Below are 14,072 nucleotides of genomic sequence, written 5' to 3'. Positions count from 1 at the left end.
CAGTGTCAGAGGGGGTATCCTCTTGGGTTTCAGGGAATGCAATACCAATGGAAAACAAAGAATAAAACTGTTAACAACATCAATACTATGCAATTAAAACTAAGGAAACAGGAAAGGCAGCCAAGCCATCTGCTTCTTTTATGGCAAAGTTTTCTGAAGCCACATTTCCTCCAGGTAATAGTGACAACTAGTGACTTACTTTTTAATTGTACTTCAGTGACTGTGTGTGGAATTATCTGATAATATATTTCTACAAACAAATTAATTAGTCTAATTATTTTTAAATCTCTTAGCAAAATAAAATTTTTTTGCAGGACTTAATGATTAGGTTTTATGTAAATGTTCAATTTTAATTAATTTGTGGAGGTGGTTACACAAAGCTAAGTTAAAATTGTTTCTGAAATGCAGGTCAGTATTTGCATTTTCATTTGTTTCAGGGACTCACATACACTATGGTCTTAAATCAGTGAAATGAAATCATTAAGCCATTTGGCACAGAGGGATGAATGATGGAAGAGTAACTTTGCAATGCCTTTCCCTTCAGTCTAAACTTTTCCAAGATGACAAAACTTAATCTGAATACATGGCAGCAAAGTGACTTTTTTTTAAATCACATTAATTTGTCCTTCTGCCCACAATGTGCTTTTTTTTTTTGAGGGAAGGATGGTACTAGGGATTGAACTTAGGAACACTCAACAATTGAGCCATATCCCCAGCCCTTTATTTTATTTTATTTAGAGACAGTGTCTCACTGAGTTTCTAAGTGCTTCACTGTTGCTAAGGCTGGCTTTGAATTCATGATCCTCCTGACTCAGCCTCCTGAGCCCCTAGGATTACAAGAGTGCACCACCATGCCCAGCCACAACTAATTAAAAAAACTTAATGAGGAATGGAGAGAGTGAAAGACATGAGGACTGTTTTAAAAATTCCTCAAAAAAAAGAAAAGGCCTGGGATAAAGATTTTTAAACCTTTTTTTTTAATTGTCAGATTAAAATGCCTTGAAGTCTGCTGAAAGGATTTGGCTAGCATATCATAGGGTAAATTCAGAGCAGAGCAATCAACATGACTACTCTGAACCCACAAAAATCAGAAACAGAACAAATCACAAAATATAAGCATTTGAACATTTAAAACAACCTGAATGTCAAACAATTTTTCAACGAAGCAAAAGCCCTCTAGGAAGAGGAGCTGGTAGTCTCCCAGAAAATGTCAGAAAAATCCAGATTTATTCTTGTTCCTGATGCTGTGCCTGCCAGTGCAGTGCCAGAGTTCTCTGGTCCACTCTACTCTGCAGAGTAGCAACTGCAAGGATCTACACTATGCAGGACAGAGCCAGCCAAACCTCTATTACTTTTTCTTACATAGTTTATATGAAACACATTTGTAATAAAATTGTGTAAGTTGCAAGTTCCTGTTATGTGCACTCACCTCATCTCATCTGTCAATATTCTAGCACTAATATGAGGTTTCAGTAGAACTTGCACTTACTCAAAAAATATACAAAACAGCAGCCTACATTTAGATTCACAAAAGTCAAAACATGTTTCTTATACTTTAGATGCAACAAGAGGAAAAAAAATTATAGTGGTGAAATTTGGAGATACTTTTAAAGCTACATTTTCAGAAACAGACCACAGATTACATTTGTCAATATTTATTAACAATAACAACACAATTTCTAAGTTTTCAATATAAGTTTAAAATATCTGCTGTACTTACAAGTACCCCCTACCACTACTGTGTTGCAGGTCTGCAATTTCAAAAGAGTGAGCATCTTAAGCAACGTTCCAGAAACAGGGTTCACGTCCACATTATCTGAGGTTCCTCCATCCCACATCCAATATCTCACTCGATGCAGAGGTCTCTTGGCACACACCCTTCATGCCTTTTCTCTCCTCTCTGATGTGGGGCAAAGATGAAACTGGCAGACACATCTATTCATCTGCCACTTTGCACTCATTGCCCCACACACCTGCAGAGCCCCACGTCCAGGCTGCTCTGGTGGTAATACAAGGAAGTACAGGCAGGGTCAGTAAATCTTAAACCTGGCTGGCTGCTAGCAATGCTAGGAAAAGAGAGGTACACAACCACTTTTCTGGCTAGTTTATCTTTTTATTCCAACTCTCAAGAGAATAACATTTCCATATAATATCAGTCTAAAGAGGCCAAGTATGATGATTGATGCTTGCTCATTAACTGGAATTAACTGACATATATAGAATACTTCATCCAACAATAGCACAATTGACATTCTTCTCAAGCTCACATAGAACTCCAACCAAGATGGATCGCATGCTAGGATATAAAACACAACTGAACAAATTAAAAGAATAATGATCACACAAAACACATCTTTGGACAACAACAAAGTAAAGTATAAAACTATATCACAATAATACAACAAAATTCCCAAAATATTGAAGATCAAACCATAGACTTCAGAATAACACATAAGCCAAAGTCTCAAGAAGAATTAGAAAGCATTTTGAAAATTAAAACTTTTGGTCAAAATTTGAGGGATGTAGAGAAAACAGTACTTAGAAATAAGAGTTTAGCACTGAAAAAAATTAACACTAATAATTTAAGCATCCACCTTAAGAAAATAGAGAAAGAGCCTAAATAAATCAGAAAAAAAAAACAAAACTTAAAACAAGAATCAATGAAAATTTTAAAGGGAAAGCAATATCAAAAGGTCAACAAAATTAAAAGTTCATTTTTTTTGAAAAGATCAATAAAATTGATAAAACCCAAGCCAAGGTAACTGAAAGAGAAAAGAAAACAGAAAAGAGAGAAGAAAAAAAAGGTAGAGAAGAAGGAAAGATAAGAGGAGAGGAAACAGACATAAAATATTTTAAAACTACTAATGTCAGAAATAAAAAAAGTTCATCACCACTGAAGTTCTGGACATTTAAAAGTTATCAAAAATATTATGAAAATTATGTATGCTTAGGAATTTTAAAATGCACTGATTCCTTGTAAGACACAAAATACCAAAACGCAGTTTCTTCATATATTCATGAAGCTATGTGACAGTAAAACCGGGTGGATTGATGTTATTTTGAATTGACTAGAAACTTATTTCTCATTTTACTGGAGGATGAGTGGGTTCAAAATCAATGCATAAATATTTATGGGGTAACATGATTTTTTGTATATGTATACGATATGGAATTATTAAGTGGTCAAGCTTCTTAACATATCTATTTAGTCATTCAATGATCTGATATTTTTCTGGTAAAACAAGTTAAACTTACTTTTAGTTATTTTGAAATATATAATAATGTTCTCATTAAATTTTTCTGCATATGTTATCCAGTTTTCTCAAAACCACTTGTTAAAAGGTTGTCTTTTCTCCAATGTATGTTTCTGATATCTTGTCAAGGATCAGATGACTGTAAATGTAGGGATTTATCTCTGTGTCTTCTATGGTGTTCCACTGAGGACATGTCTGTTTTGATGCCAGTGTCTTGTAGCAATCATTTTACTCTCTACTTCTATGAGTTAAACTTCAAAACCCAAATTTTAATATAAGACATTTATAAAATAACATCACAAAGTGTCTAGGTGACCTTGAATTTGACAGTGGATATTAAAATTCAATAGCAAAATATAATCCATGAAAAAAAAGTACTAGTAAATTATAAGTTTGATAAAATGAAGACCTTTAAGAACCTGGAAGGCTGAGGTGGTAGAAATATATGAGTCCAGTAATTTAAAACAAGCCTGGGAAATATAGTGAGATACCATCACAAATAATGCATGAATCAATCAATCAATCAATCAATAACTAATACTCTGGTAAAAAATGATGAAAGAATAAAGAAACAAATCATAGACTGGGAAAATATATTTACACAACAAATATCTTCTTAAAACCTCCATCCAAAGTATAAAAGTAACTCCAAAAATACAATAATAAGGAAAAAACACAATTAATAAATAGATTTAAAAAAACCTAAAAACCCATTTTACCAAAGGAAATCTACACATGGAACAAAAGCTTATTGAAAACTAGATAATACCATGTATCATTAGGGATTTTCAACATGACACTACTATTCCACAATTAAAATGGCTATTTTTTTTAAATGACAATATCAAATACAAGTGAGAATATGAAGTAAAGGGAATTTTCATGAATGTTGGTCAGAAGGAAAAGTGGTACATTCACTTTGAAAGACCACTCTGAAGTTTCTTGCAAAGACATAGTTTTACTTTACAATCCAACAATTTTATGCCTAAGTATTTGTCTTAATTAGTTAAAAATTTATGTTCAACAAAATCCTGCACATTAATATTTATAGAAGATTTGTTGATTATCACAAAATGGGAAGCAACCCAGATGTCTTTCTCCTGATTAATAGATGAACACATAGTACTTCATGCATACAACAGAATATTACTCAGCAATAAAAATAAATGAGGTATGAATCCATAAAAAGACATGCAGGTATTATAAATGTATACTAGTAAATAAAAGATGGTAGTCTAAAAATGCTATATATTAGAAAGTTTAAACTATACAACATTTTGGAAAAGGTAAATTGATACAGAGAGTTAGAAAACTCAATAGTTACCAGGAAATTAGGAGGAAAGATGGGAAGGATAAATAGGTGAATCTTAGGGGATTTTAGGGTGGTGAAGGCATTCTATCATTATGCATTCTCTCAGAAGCCACAAAACTGTGTAACTCAGAGTGAAACAATATAAGTTATGGAATAGAGCTAATAATGTAGTGCCAATTTGGGGTCATTAATTGCAGCAAATGTGTCCCACTAATGCAAGATGAAAATCACAGGGGAAAATATGTGATGTAATAGAGAGGTAGGTATGGTGTGTATACATGTTACTGCATGTATTATCTGTCCATTTGATTTGTATTGATAAAATTTTCACCTTAACAGCATAAAATAAAATCAAACAAGAAATTAATGAAGTCACGGAAAAAAGAACCATCAGCACAGAAATCAATTAAGTAAAACACTTCTAAAATCTATAAAAACAAAAGCTGTCTCTAGAACAAATAAAATAACCTTGGTAAATCTTTAAAAAAATGACAAGTAAATTTAATAATAGACACAAATTACAAATATTAGGAATGTGAGACATTATATCACTAAATATTCTATGAATATTAAATAAAAAGTCAACTTGTCCTTTTGGCACATTCTTGTAATCCCCAGGGCTCAGGAGATTGAGACAGAAGAATTGCAAGTTTGAGGATAGCCTCAACAACTTAATAAAACCCTAAGCAACTTAGTGAGATGCTGTTTCAAAATAAAAAAAAATTGAAAAGAGATAGGGTTGTGGGTTCACTGGTTAAGCACTTCTTGGTTCAATGCCAAGTGTAAAGGAACACTTGTGGAAAAATACCTGTAAGGATGTGCACAAAGAACAGACACAGACACACAAGTACAAGCAAACACAGGAGTGGATAAGAGCAAAATAAAGTGATGATGAAGAAGTACAGAAGTGAAATGACCACTCTTCCCTGCCTGGGAGTTTATAACTCAAAGAATATATACTTCCTGTTACTATGACTATATTCTAATTAGTACTTCTTTAACCAAAGTGCTAGCTAACTTAGATAAGATCCCCTTAATACAAACAAAGAGTAATTTCTCTCCAAGGACATTGTGAAGGAGACCAGATAGTGACTGCTTAGTTGTCTAATTACCTCACAGGGAGGAGGCTGGTTATGCCAACTGTGGGAATCAGGGCACCAGTTAACACCCCTGGAAATTTGCTCACCAGGGGAAATGCTTCCATGTCTATTTCCATTGACAGAATATCTACAAACAAGCACTCAACCACATTCCCCTCAAAAAAAGAATCAAAAAATATTATGAATTACGTTATGCCAATAAATTTGAAAACAATTATAAAATGAATAAATTCTTACAAAGTTCAAAATAAACCAAAAATTACTCAAGAAGAAATAGATTTGGTCAATTGTCTTGTATCTATAAAAGAAATAAATATTTTAGTTAAAAATCCTTGTACCAATACCAATCCAATCTCAAGTGGCAACAATATTGAATTCAAATTACAAAAGGAAGAAGTAATAAAATTTTACACAAAACTATATAGAAAGATGAAGTGCTTTTCAACTCACCTAATGGGTCCAGTATTATTTTCATGAAAGAAAAACCCAGGAATGATCATTGCAAGAGAATATTATTACAAACTAAGATCACTAATTCCCTAATAATTTCCCCCAACACTCTCACCCCCCCGCACACACACACAATGATCTTGGATGCAAAAATTCTAACCAAAATTTGGCAAAGAAAATTCAACAATATATGAAATAGGTTATTATATCATACGAAAGTTTTTCATAGAGATGAAAAGTTGATTCAACATTCCAAAATTGATCAGTGAAATTCCATATCAATGATATAAATTGACATATATATAATATGCATATACATTACACATATATATTTGCAAAATCAATGAGTGTAGAAAAGTATTTCCTAATAACGCAATATCAGCTTCTGTTTAAAATTTTAGCAAACTAGGACTAGAAAGTAAGTGTCTCAATCTGACACAGGAATCTATTAAAAATTTACCAGAAACACAATACTTAATGGCAATAGACCAAATCCTCAGAAATAAATTGGGTTTTGTACATATCATTTCTTTCTGTTTGCTACTAAAGGGTCTGTTGATGTACTCAGTTAAGGGGGGGGAACACTAAAAATCATACTAATGAAAAAATTAAAAAATAAATTAACTTTATTTGCAGAAAACATGAAAATTAATAGTAAAAATCACTGAATCTTTTAAAAATGTCTGAAAGTAATAGTAAAATTGCAGGATTCAAGATCAACATAGAAATAAAAATCAATTGTATGTATGGTAGAAGTGAATGCTCATAAATAGAGATTTTTTAAAAGATACCATTTTATTTTGAGTCTATAGCTCAGAAAACACTCTCAACTGAATTTTTTCTAAATTGGAGAGTCTTTATTTAGCTAGCTGGTGACTGCTCCCTGATGGACCCAAACTGTTTCTGCCAGGAACAGTATGGGGTGCAAGTTCTATGGGGTTTATAAGGGGAAAAACAACATCCTCGAAAATGTAGATGCAAGCAAGCAAAGAGAACACAGAAGCTAAAGTTAAAAATCAGCCACCCAAAGCATATAACCACATTTTTGTTCCAAACACATGCAGTACAAAAATAAACAATTTTTACAAGAAATAAGTTTTATAACTAGAGTTACATTTTGGAACTTCCAAATGTAGTCACTTAAGCAAGGTTTTGTTTTGTTTATTTTGTTTTTAAGTTGTCAATGGACCTTATTTATATGGGGTGCTGAGAATTGAACCCAGAATCTTACAAATGCTAGGTAAGCGCTGTACCACTTAGCCACAACTCCAGCCAAAGGTTAAATTTTTTTAAGTACAGTCAGGATAACTTAACATTATTTATCCTATTATCTAATCTAGTCTTTGCTTATTGGGCTGATCCATAATCTAAGTTGGTCTATAACAATTAAAGAAAGCATCAAAAGTTTAATGTGTGTACGAATAAATTTTACAAACCTCATTTAAAAAAGCAGGGCTATTGGGACTCAGTGCACAGTTGCAGGTATGCCTACTGATGAGGTACCCTTGGAGCTTTGGATAGAGGTTCCTGGGCTGCAGGGAGTATCTGGGAAGAATGAAAAAACTTGACCAAGTTCCACAGTTGGACGTGGCTGCTGGTCCTCTGTTTCCTGTTTGGATGCAATGTCCTTCTGATCCTCCATCTGACTTTGTCCTCCCTCATGTCCAAAGTGCTGCAGAATGATGCAGAGCCACAGCCGCGGATGAGGGCAGAGATCCAGGATATGAGGCAAGAGTTCTCCATGATAAACAAGATGAATGAGTTTGCCAGATATGCCAGGCTGGAATGGAAGATCAACAAGATGGTGGACCAGCTCAAGACTTATGTGAAAGAACGGACTGCTCAACTAGCCAAGATAAAATGATTTTTAAGTGTTGCTTTCTGTACTTTGCAAGCTACCTTAATGATGTCACTCATTTGGAAGTGTTATTCTGCCCCTGTGACTGTTGTGCTGAGAAAATGGATAACACCACTAGACCTCCTGGTAGCCTTCCCTGCTAGAACAGCAGGTGGTGTTGGAATTATTAGTTGGATTTTAGTCTGTAACAAGTTGTGGTGACCCCTTGTACTTTACACTTTCAATAAAAAAAAATGAATACCACTGTGGGATATTGTTGTTGTTGTTAAACTGGGGGTTGAACTCAAAGGTTCTTTACCACCTAACCCCAGCCACAGTCCTTTTTATTTTTAATTTTGAGACAGGTTCTTGGTAAGTTGCCCAGCCTGACCTCAAGCTTACCATCCTCAAACCTCTTCCTCTTGAGTTTTTGAGTTACACTTGTGCCCCACCACACCTATCCCAGCTATTATGACTTCTAAAATGATTCTCTTATTAGGTAAATAGTCTTATTGTTGCTTAAAAATACAAAACAACAACAACAAAAAAAAAACCCAAAGTACATAGGGTAGGTTTTTTTTTTTTGAATATGTTTTTGGGCTTTATGTGAGATTCTTGTAAGAATCCCAGTATTCTACAGTATTCTACAGTAACACCAGATTTGAAACTGAATGGGGATCTACATGTCTTACTCCTAATTTGCTCTATTGGAACATTGTGGTACTGTTGCCAACTGGAATGTCAAAATTTTTTAAAAACTTGAATACTTTTAAATATATTTTAATTTATATATTTTTTAGTTGTAGATGGTGCTGAGGATAGAACCCAGTGCTTCACTCATGCTAGGCAAATGCTCTACCACTGAGATACAACTGCAGACCAAACTTAAGTACTTTTATATGTATTTTAGAAAGTTTTATTGCAACTACTAGAACTTGAACATTTGGTTTATTGTCTATTGTAGTAAAATTGAAAGAATAACACTAATTGACATTGTGTGTTCTTTGTGTCTAAAGTCATTAGTTGGATGAACATTTCTATAATGTCTATCATCTACTTATTTGCAACTGTTAGTTTCTCATTACAGTGTTTTATAAATTTATTGATGAGACCATAATGCATTGTTTTGTGACTGATTGTTTTGTATTGAAAGCATTTCAAATTAAGTATGTTTTATAAACATTTAATATTTCTGCTGTATAGATTGGAATGAATTTGAAAAACAAAATAGGAAATCTGATTAAGTTAATTTGAATTGAAACTTATTTGATTTCTAACATGTAATCACATGACTCAACATTTTACTCTTCATTGTGTCTGAATATGTATCTATGTTTTCACTTTTACAATCATATATATATACTTATATTTCCTGATATACATATTCAGCCTTTACCCCTAATCCTAACACAAATAAGGATTATATTAACCTTTTTCTTACCTCTATATCAGAACCAAATTTTACTTAAACCCATATACGAAAATATGATTTTTTTCTAACCAGAATTGAACTCACTCAAACTTGAGGACAGAGCCACATCTCCAGACCTATTTTGTATTTTATTTAGAGACAAGATTGTTTAGTACCTTGCTGCTGCTGGGGCTGTGTTGAAACTCATAATCCTCCCATTTCAGCCTTCAGAGTGGCTGGAATTTCAGGTGTTCACCACTGTGACTGGAAAGAATATGAATTTTAAAGTGTATTCTGACTTCTATTTTCAATTATCAATGTTAAATTTGCATTTGTATTACGCTACATCCTTTATGGGATATGTATCCTTGCATTCCCATCATTACAAAATGTGTAATTACATGGCTCACTTGTTAATTCTTCCTTGTATTACTACATGTATGTTTTGTACATAATTTCATAGGTGTATTGTTAGAAATATTCATATTTCCACAAACACTTGCTAATTATAACCCTAACTCAAACCAAAATTGTATGTAAACACTTAACTTATCTAAATTACTAAACCAAATTTTACTAAAAGCAGGTCAACTACGATAAAATTTTATGTGTATTTTAACTTATATGTTAAATTATCAATATTAAATTTGCATATATATTGGTATATATTGTTTATAGGATATATTCTTCATCCCCATGATAACCAAATTTGTAATCACATGACTTACATTTTACTCATGCCTGTGTCACAACACATGTGTTTATATATGTTATGAAACATAATTTCATAGTATATTCTTATGAATATTGATATTTCCAATTCAAATATTCATTCTTTCACTAAAACCTTAGCACAATCCAAAATTTTATATTGATCTTTATAATACTTCTATTAAAAAAATTACTTCAACCTTTATACACCAATAAGAATTTTAGAGTGTACTTTGACTTCTATTTTCAATTTTCAATTATAAATTTACATACATATCACTATATCATTTTTACGGTATCTATTTCTAACTCCATATTTACAAAATGTCTCATCACATTATTTACAAAACACTCTCCCTTGTGTCAGGACATGTATCTTTTATTTTTTTTACATATTTTTACATGTCAGTTATGTGAATACAGATATTTTCTAGCATATGTGTCCATTCTATACCCTAATCCTAACTCAAACTAAAATTTATATTGCCTTTACATTATCTCTATATTTAATTCAAATTTGACTTGAATCAAAATACACCAATATAAATTTTAAATTGTATTTTGACTTCCATTTTTAATTATCAAATTTAAATCTGCATATATATTAATATATATCATTTATAGTATATAGCCTCCAATCAACCTATATACAGGAAATGTAGTTATATGACTGAAATTTTGCACTTTTCTGTGGAAAAACATGTATATTTATATGTTTTGTACATATTTTCATGTACATTCTTAGGACTATTTTTATTTCCACATATACATGCTAATTTTTTTAATCTTAAAATTAACTCTAAACCAAAATTTCATACTAAACCTAATCTTACCTCTACATATTAACCAATTTTTATATAAATCCATGTACACCTATATCAATATTAAAGCATATTTTTACTAACTCAATTTTCAATATTTAATATACATATTTTATAACAATAAATCCTTTATAATACATATCATTTCATTTCTCATATTTATAAAATATGTAAACACATTACTCATATTTTATTATTTTTTTGTCAGAACATGTATGTGTCTGTTTTCAAACAGAATTTTACCTGTACCTTCTAATGAATTTTCATATATCCTCATATATATGTTAATTCTTTAACCCTAACTTAAACAAACATTTTACATAAAAATTTACTTGCCTAAGTACTTAAATCTAATTTTATTTAAAATCTTGTATACCAAAATTAAATTTTATGTGTATTTCACATATGTAATCATAATATGTATCAATATTAAATTTGCATTTATATTACTACCCAAATTTTATGAGATATATTTTTGCATTGCCATATTTACAGAACTTTTAATCACTTGACTAACATTTGACTCTTTCCTGTGTCACAACCTGCATGCTTATATATGTTATCATACATATCACAACACATACATTTTTATGAATATTAATATTTCCTGATACACATTAACATTTTTTAACCTTAACCCTAACCCAAAACAAATTGAAATATTAAGCACTACCTTACCTCAACAACAAAACCATGTTCTATTTAAAAATATGTAAATCAATATGAATTTTTATGAGTCTCTTTATTTACATAAACATTACAATATACCATTTATGGGTTATATGCTTGGGTCCCCATATGTAAATAATATTTAATCATCTTACTCAAATTATACTTTTTCCTGTCTTAAAACATGTATGTTTATACACACTTTAATGCATGTTTCCACACATATATATGCTTAAAATATAGAGATTTCCCAATTATTGTTCTTTAACCCTAAGCCAATTCCAAAGGAAATTAAATATTGAGCTTACATTTATATCTAAGAAGAATGTTACATGAATTCATGTATCCCAATTATGAATTTAAAGTTTATGTTTGAATTTTATTTAAAGTTTTAATGTAAGATATTAATATATATATACACACATCTCCATATGTACAAAGTATATGATCACATGACTCAAAATGTACTCTCAAGAGATGTAATATCTTCACATATATTATTTTGAATATTTATATTTCTCAAGGTACATATTCATTCTTTAATGCAAGCAGAATCCTAAGTAGAATGAAATATTAATCCTTACCTTACCTTTATAACTAAACCAAATTTCTCTTAAATCCATGTAAAATCATATAAATTTTAAAGCCTATTTTAGCTTGTATTTTCAATTATCAATGTTAAATTTGCCTGTACATTACAATAAACCGTTAATGGAATATATGTTTGTTAGAGTCTGTAAACAAGTCAGAATGGCACCTGGCATTTTGCCAGAGGGAGTGGTTAATGTTAAGGTCTGTAAACAAGTCTGGATGGCACCTGGCAAATGCCAGAGGGAGTGGTTTGTGAAGTAATGCCAGCGAGCTATTAAGTGTAGAGATTCCTTATTGGTTGACTGCTGTATCTAGTTTATGCTAATTAAGATAAGCTATGTGGGATGTAAAAATACCCCTCCTTTCCTACAATAAATGACTCCCTCTCCTGCTATATCAATGAATTCAAGTTGTTCGTCACTCCTCGATTGTTTTGCTGCAACCAGACTGTTGTAGATGGTGGCCCATTACGGGGAGCCCCCAGACACTCTGGGGTAAGTGACGAGAACCAGACAAGACTTCGGATCAAGCTAGCTGCCTGCAGAACTTACCTGGACTGTGATTTAAGCTAGGTCCCTACAGAACTTACCTGGACTGTAAACTTACCTGGACTGTGATTTAAGCTAGCTGCCTGCAGAACTTACCTAGACTGTGAGTTAATCTATTGAGACACTTCTTTACCTGGACTGAGAAAACAAACTGTAATCTACAACAAATTGTAACTCAGTATCTTTGCTAAAGGTGTCCTTGCTGGTACAATTTTTCCAAGGGCTTCTTGCATGGAGCCATCAATTGGCTTGGTATTGTAGCATTTTGTATCCTCCCTTTCTGTTTGTAGCAGGTTATTTATGGTGTTTCTGTAAAAACCATTATGGTCGTTATTTAAATTATACAAAAGGGGGAAATATTAGAGTCTGTAAACAAGTCAAAATAACACCTGGCATTATGTTGGAGAAATGTTAGAGTGCTTAAACAACTCTGGATGATGCCTGGAAAAATGCCAGAGGAAGTGGTTTAAGAAGTAACAAAAACAAAAAAAAAAAAAAGGAAGAAGTAACAAAAGCAAGCCATTAAGTGTGGAAATTCCTTATTGGTTATTGGTTGACTGCTGTATCTAGTTTATGTTAATTAGATAAGCTGTGTGGAATGTATAAATACCACTCCTGTCCTACAATAAACGGCTTCCACTCCTGCTGTATCAAGGTACACAAGTTATTTGTCACCACCCCCCCCCAGGTTATTTTGCTACAGCTGGACTGCGGCAGGAAATTAAACATAAAATAATGTATAATGAACATAGACATATTTTAGAGACACTTCAGAGTAGTAGGCTCTTAAGTAATAGACTTTCACTATTTTAAGTGTGTTTTATTGGGACTTTAGAAGTAAGAAAGTTTAACAGTAATTATAGGTATGCTTTAAAGTTAAAGGTTAAAGAAAAAGTTATGCTTTGAAGTTAGAAGTCAATAATAGGTCTGGATATATGCAGTCTAGTTGCATAACCTAGCACCTATGATCGAGGTAAGAAAATAAAATCTTAATCATGATTGGCTAAGGTTACAGAAAAAATACTTTAAACAATGTACTCAATATCTTAGGTAATCAATATATGTCAGAAAAGATTGTAACTCTTTAAAATGCTTTGAGGGTATCCATTAATGACCCGAAAAAACACCTGTAAAAAAGGTATAAAAATAGATGGCCTAAGCAGTGGCGCGATTGCCTGGTATGCAAGCGAGCATGCCCTTCCCTTCTTCCTCCTGGAGATGAGGTTGGTAAGATTGTTCGAGAGAGGGAGGATATAAGTAAGAACACAGGGGATCCAACATGGTGGCTGGCGAGGAAGCAGCGATTCCAATGTCTCAACTTTAACAGGATCAGAAAGACCCATTGGATCAGCTGCAGCCTACCTATGG

At 32.3% G+C, this 14,072-nt stretch overlaps 2 pseudogenes; both read left to right on the top strand.

Moving 5' to 3' along the window:
* LOC144371911 (protein transport protein Sec61 subunit alpha-like) overlaps positions 1-14,072 on the top strand; it is a 611,699-nt pseudogene that overhangs the window by 216,696 nt on the left and 380,931 nt on the right.
* LOC144372137 (guided entry of tail-anchored proteins factor 1 pseudogene) lies at positions 7,777-8,211 on the top strand (annotated as a pseudogene).

The sequence above is a fragment of the Ictidomys tridecemlineatus genome, chromosome Y (genome assembly GCF_052094955.1).
Source record: "Ictidomys tridecemlineatus isolate mIctTri1 chromosome Y, mIctTri1.hap1, whole genome shotgun sequence".
Lineage (NCBI taxonomy): Eukaryota > Metazoa > Chordata > Mammalia > Rodentia > Sciuridae > Ictidomys > Ictidomys tridecemlineatus.
Note: the sequence above shows the minus strand (reverse complement) of the source record. Positions and strands in the feature narration are given on the sequence as shown.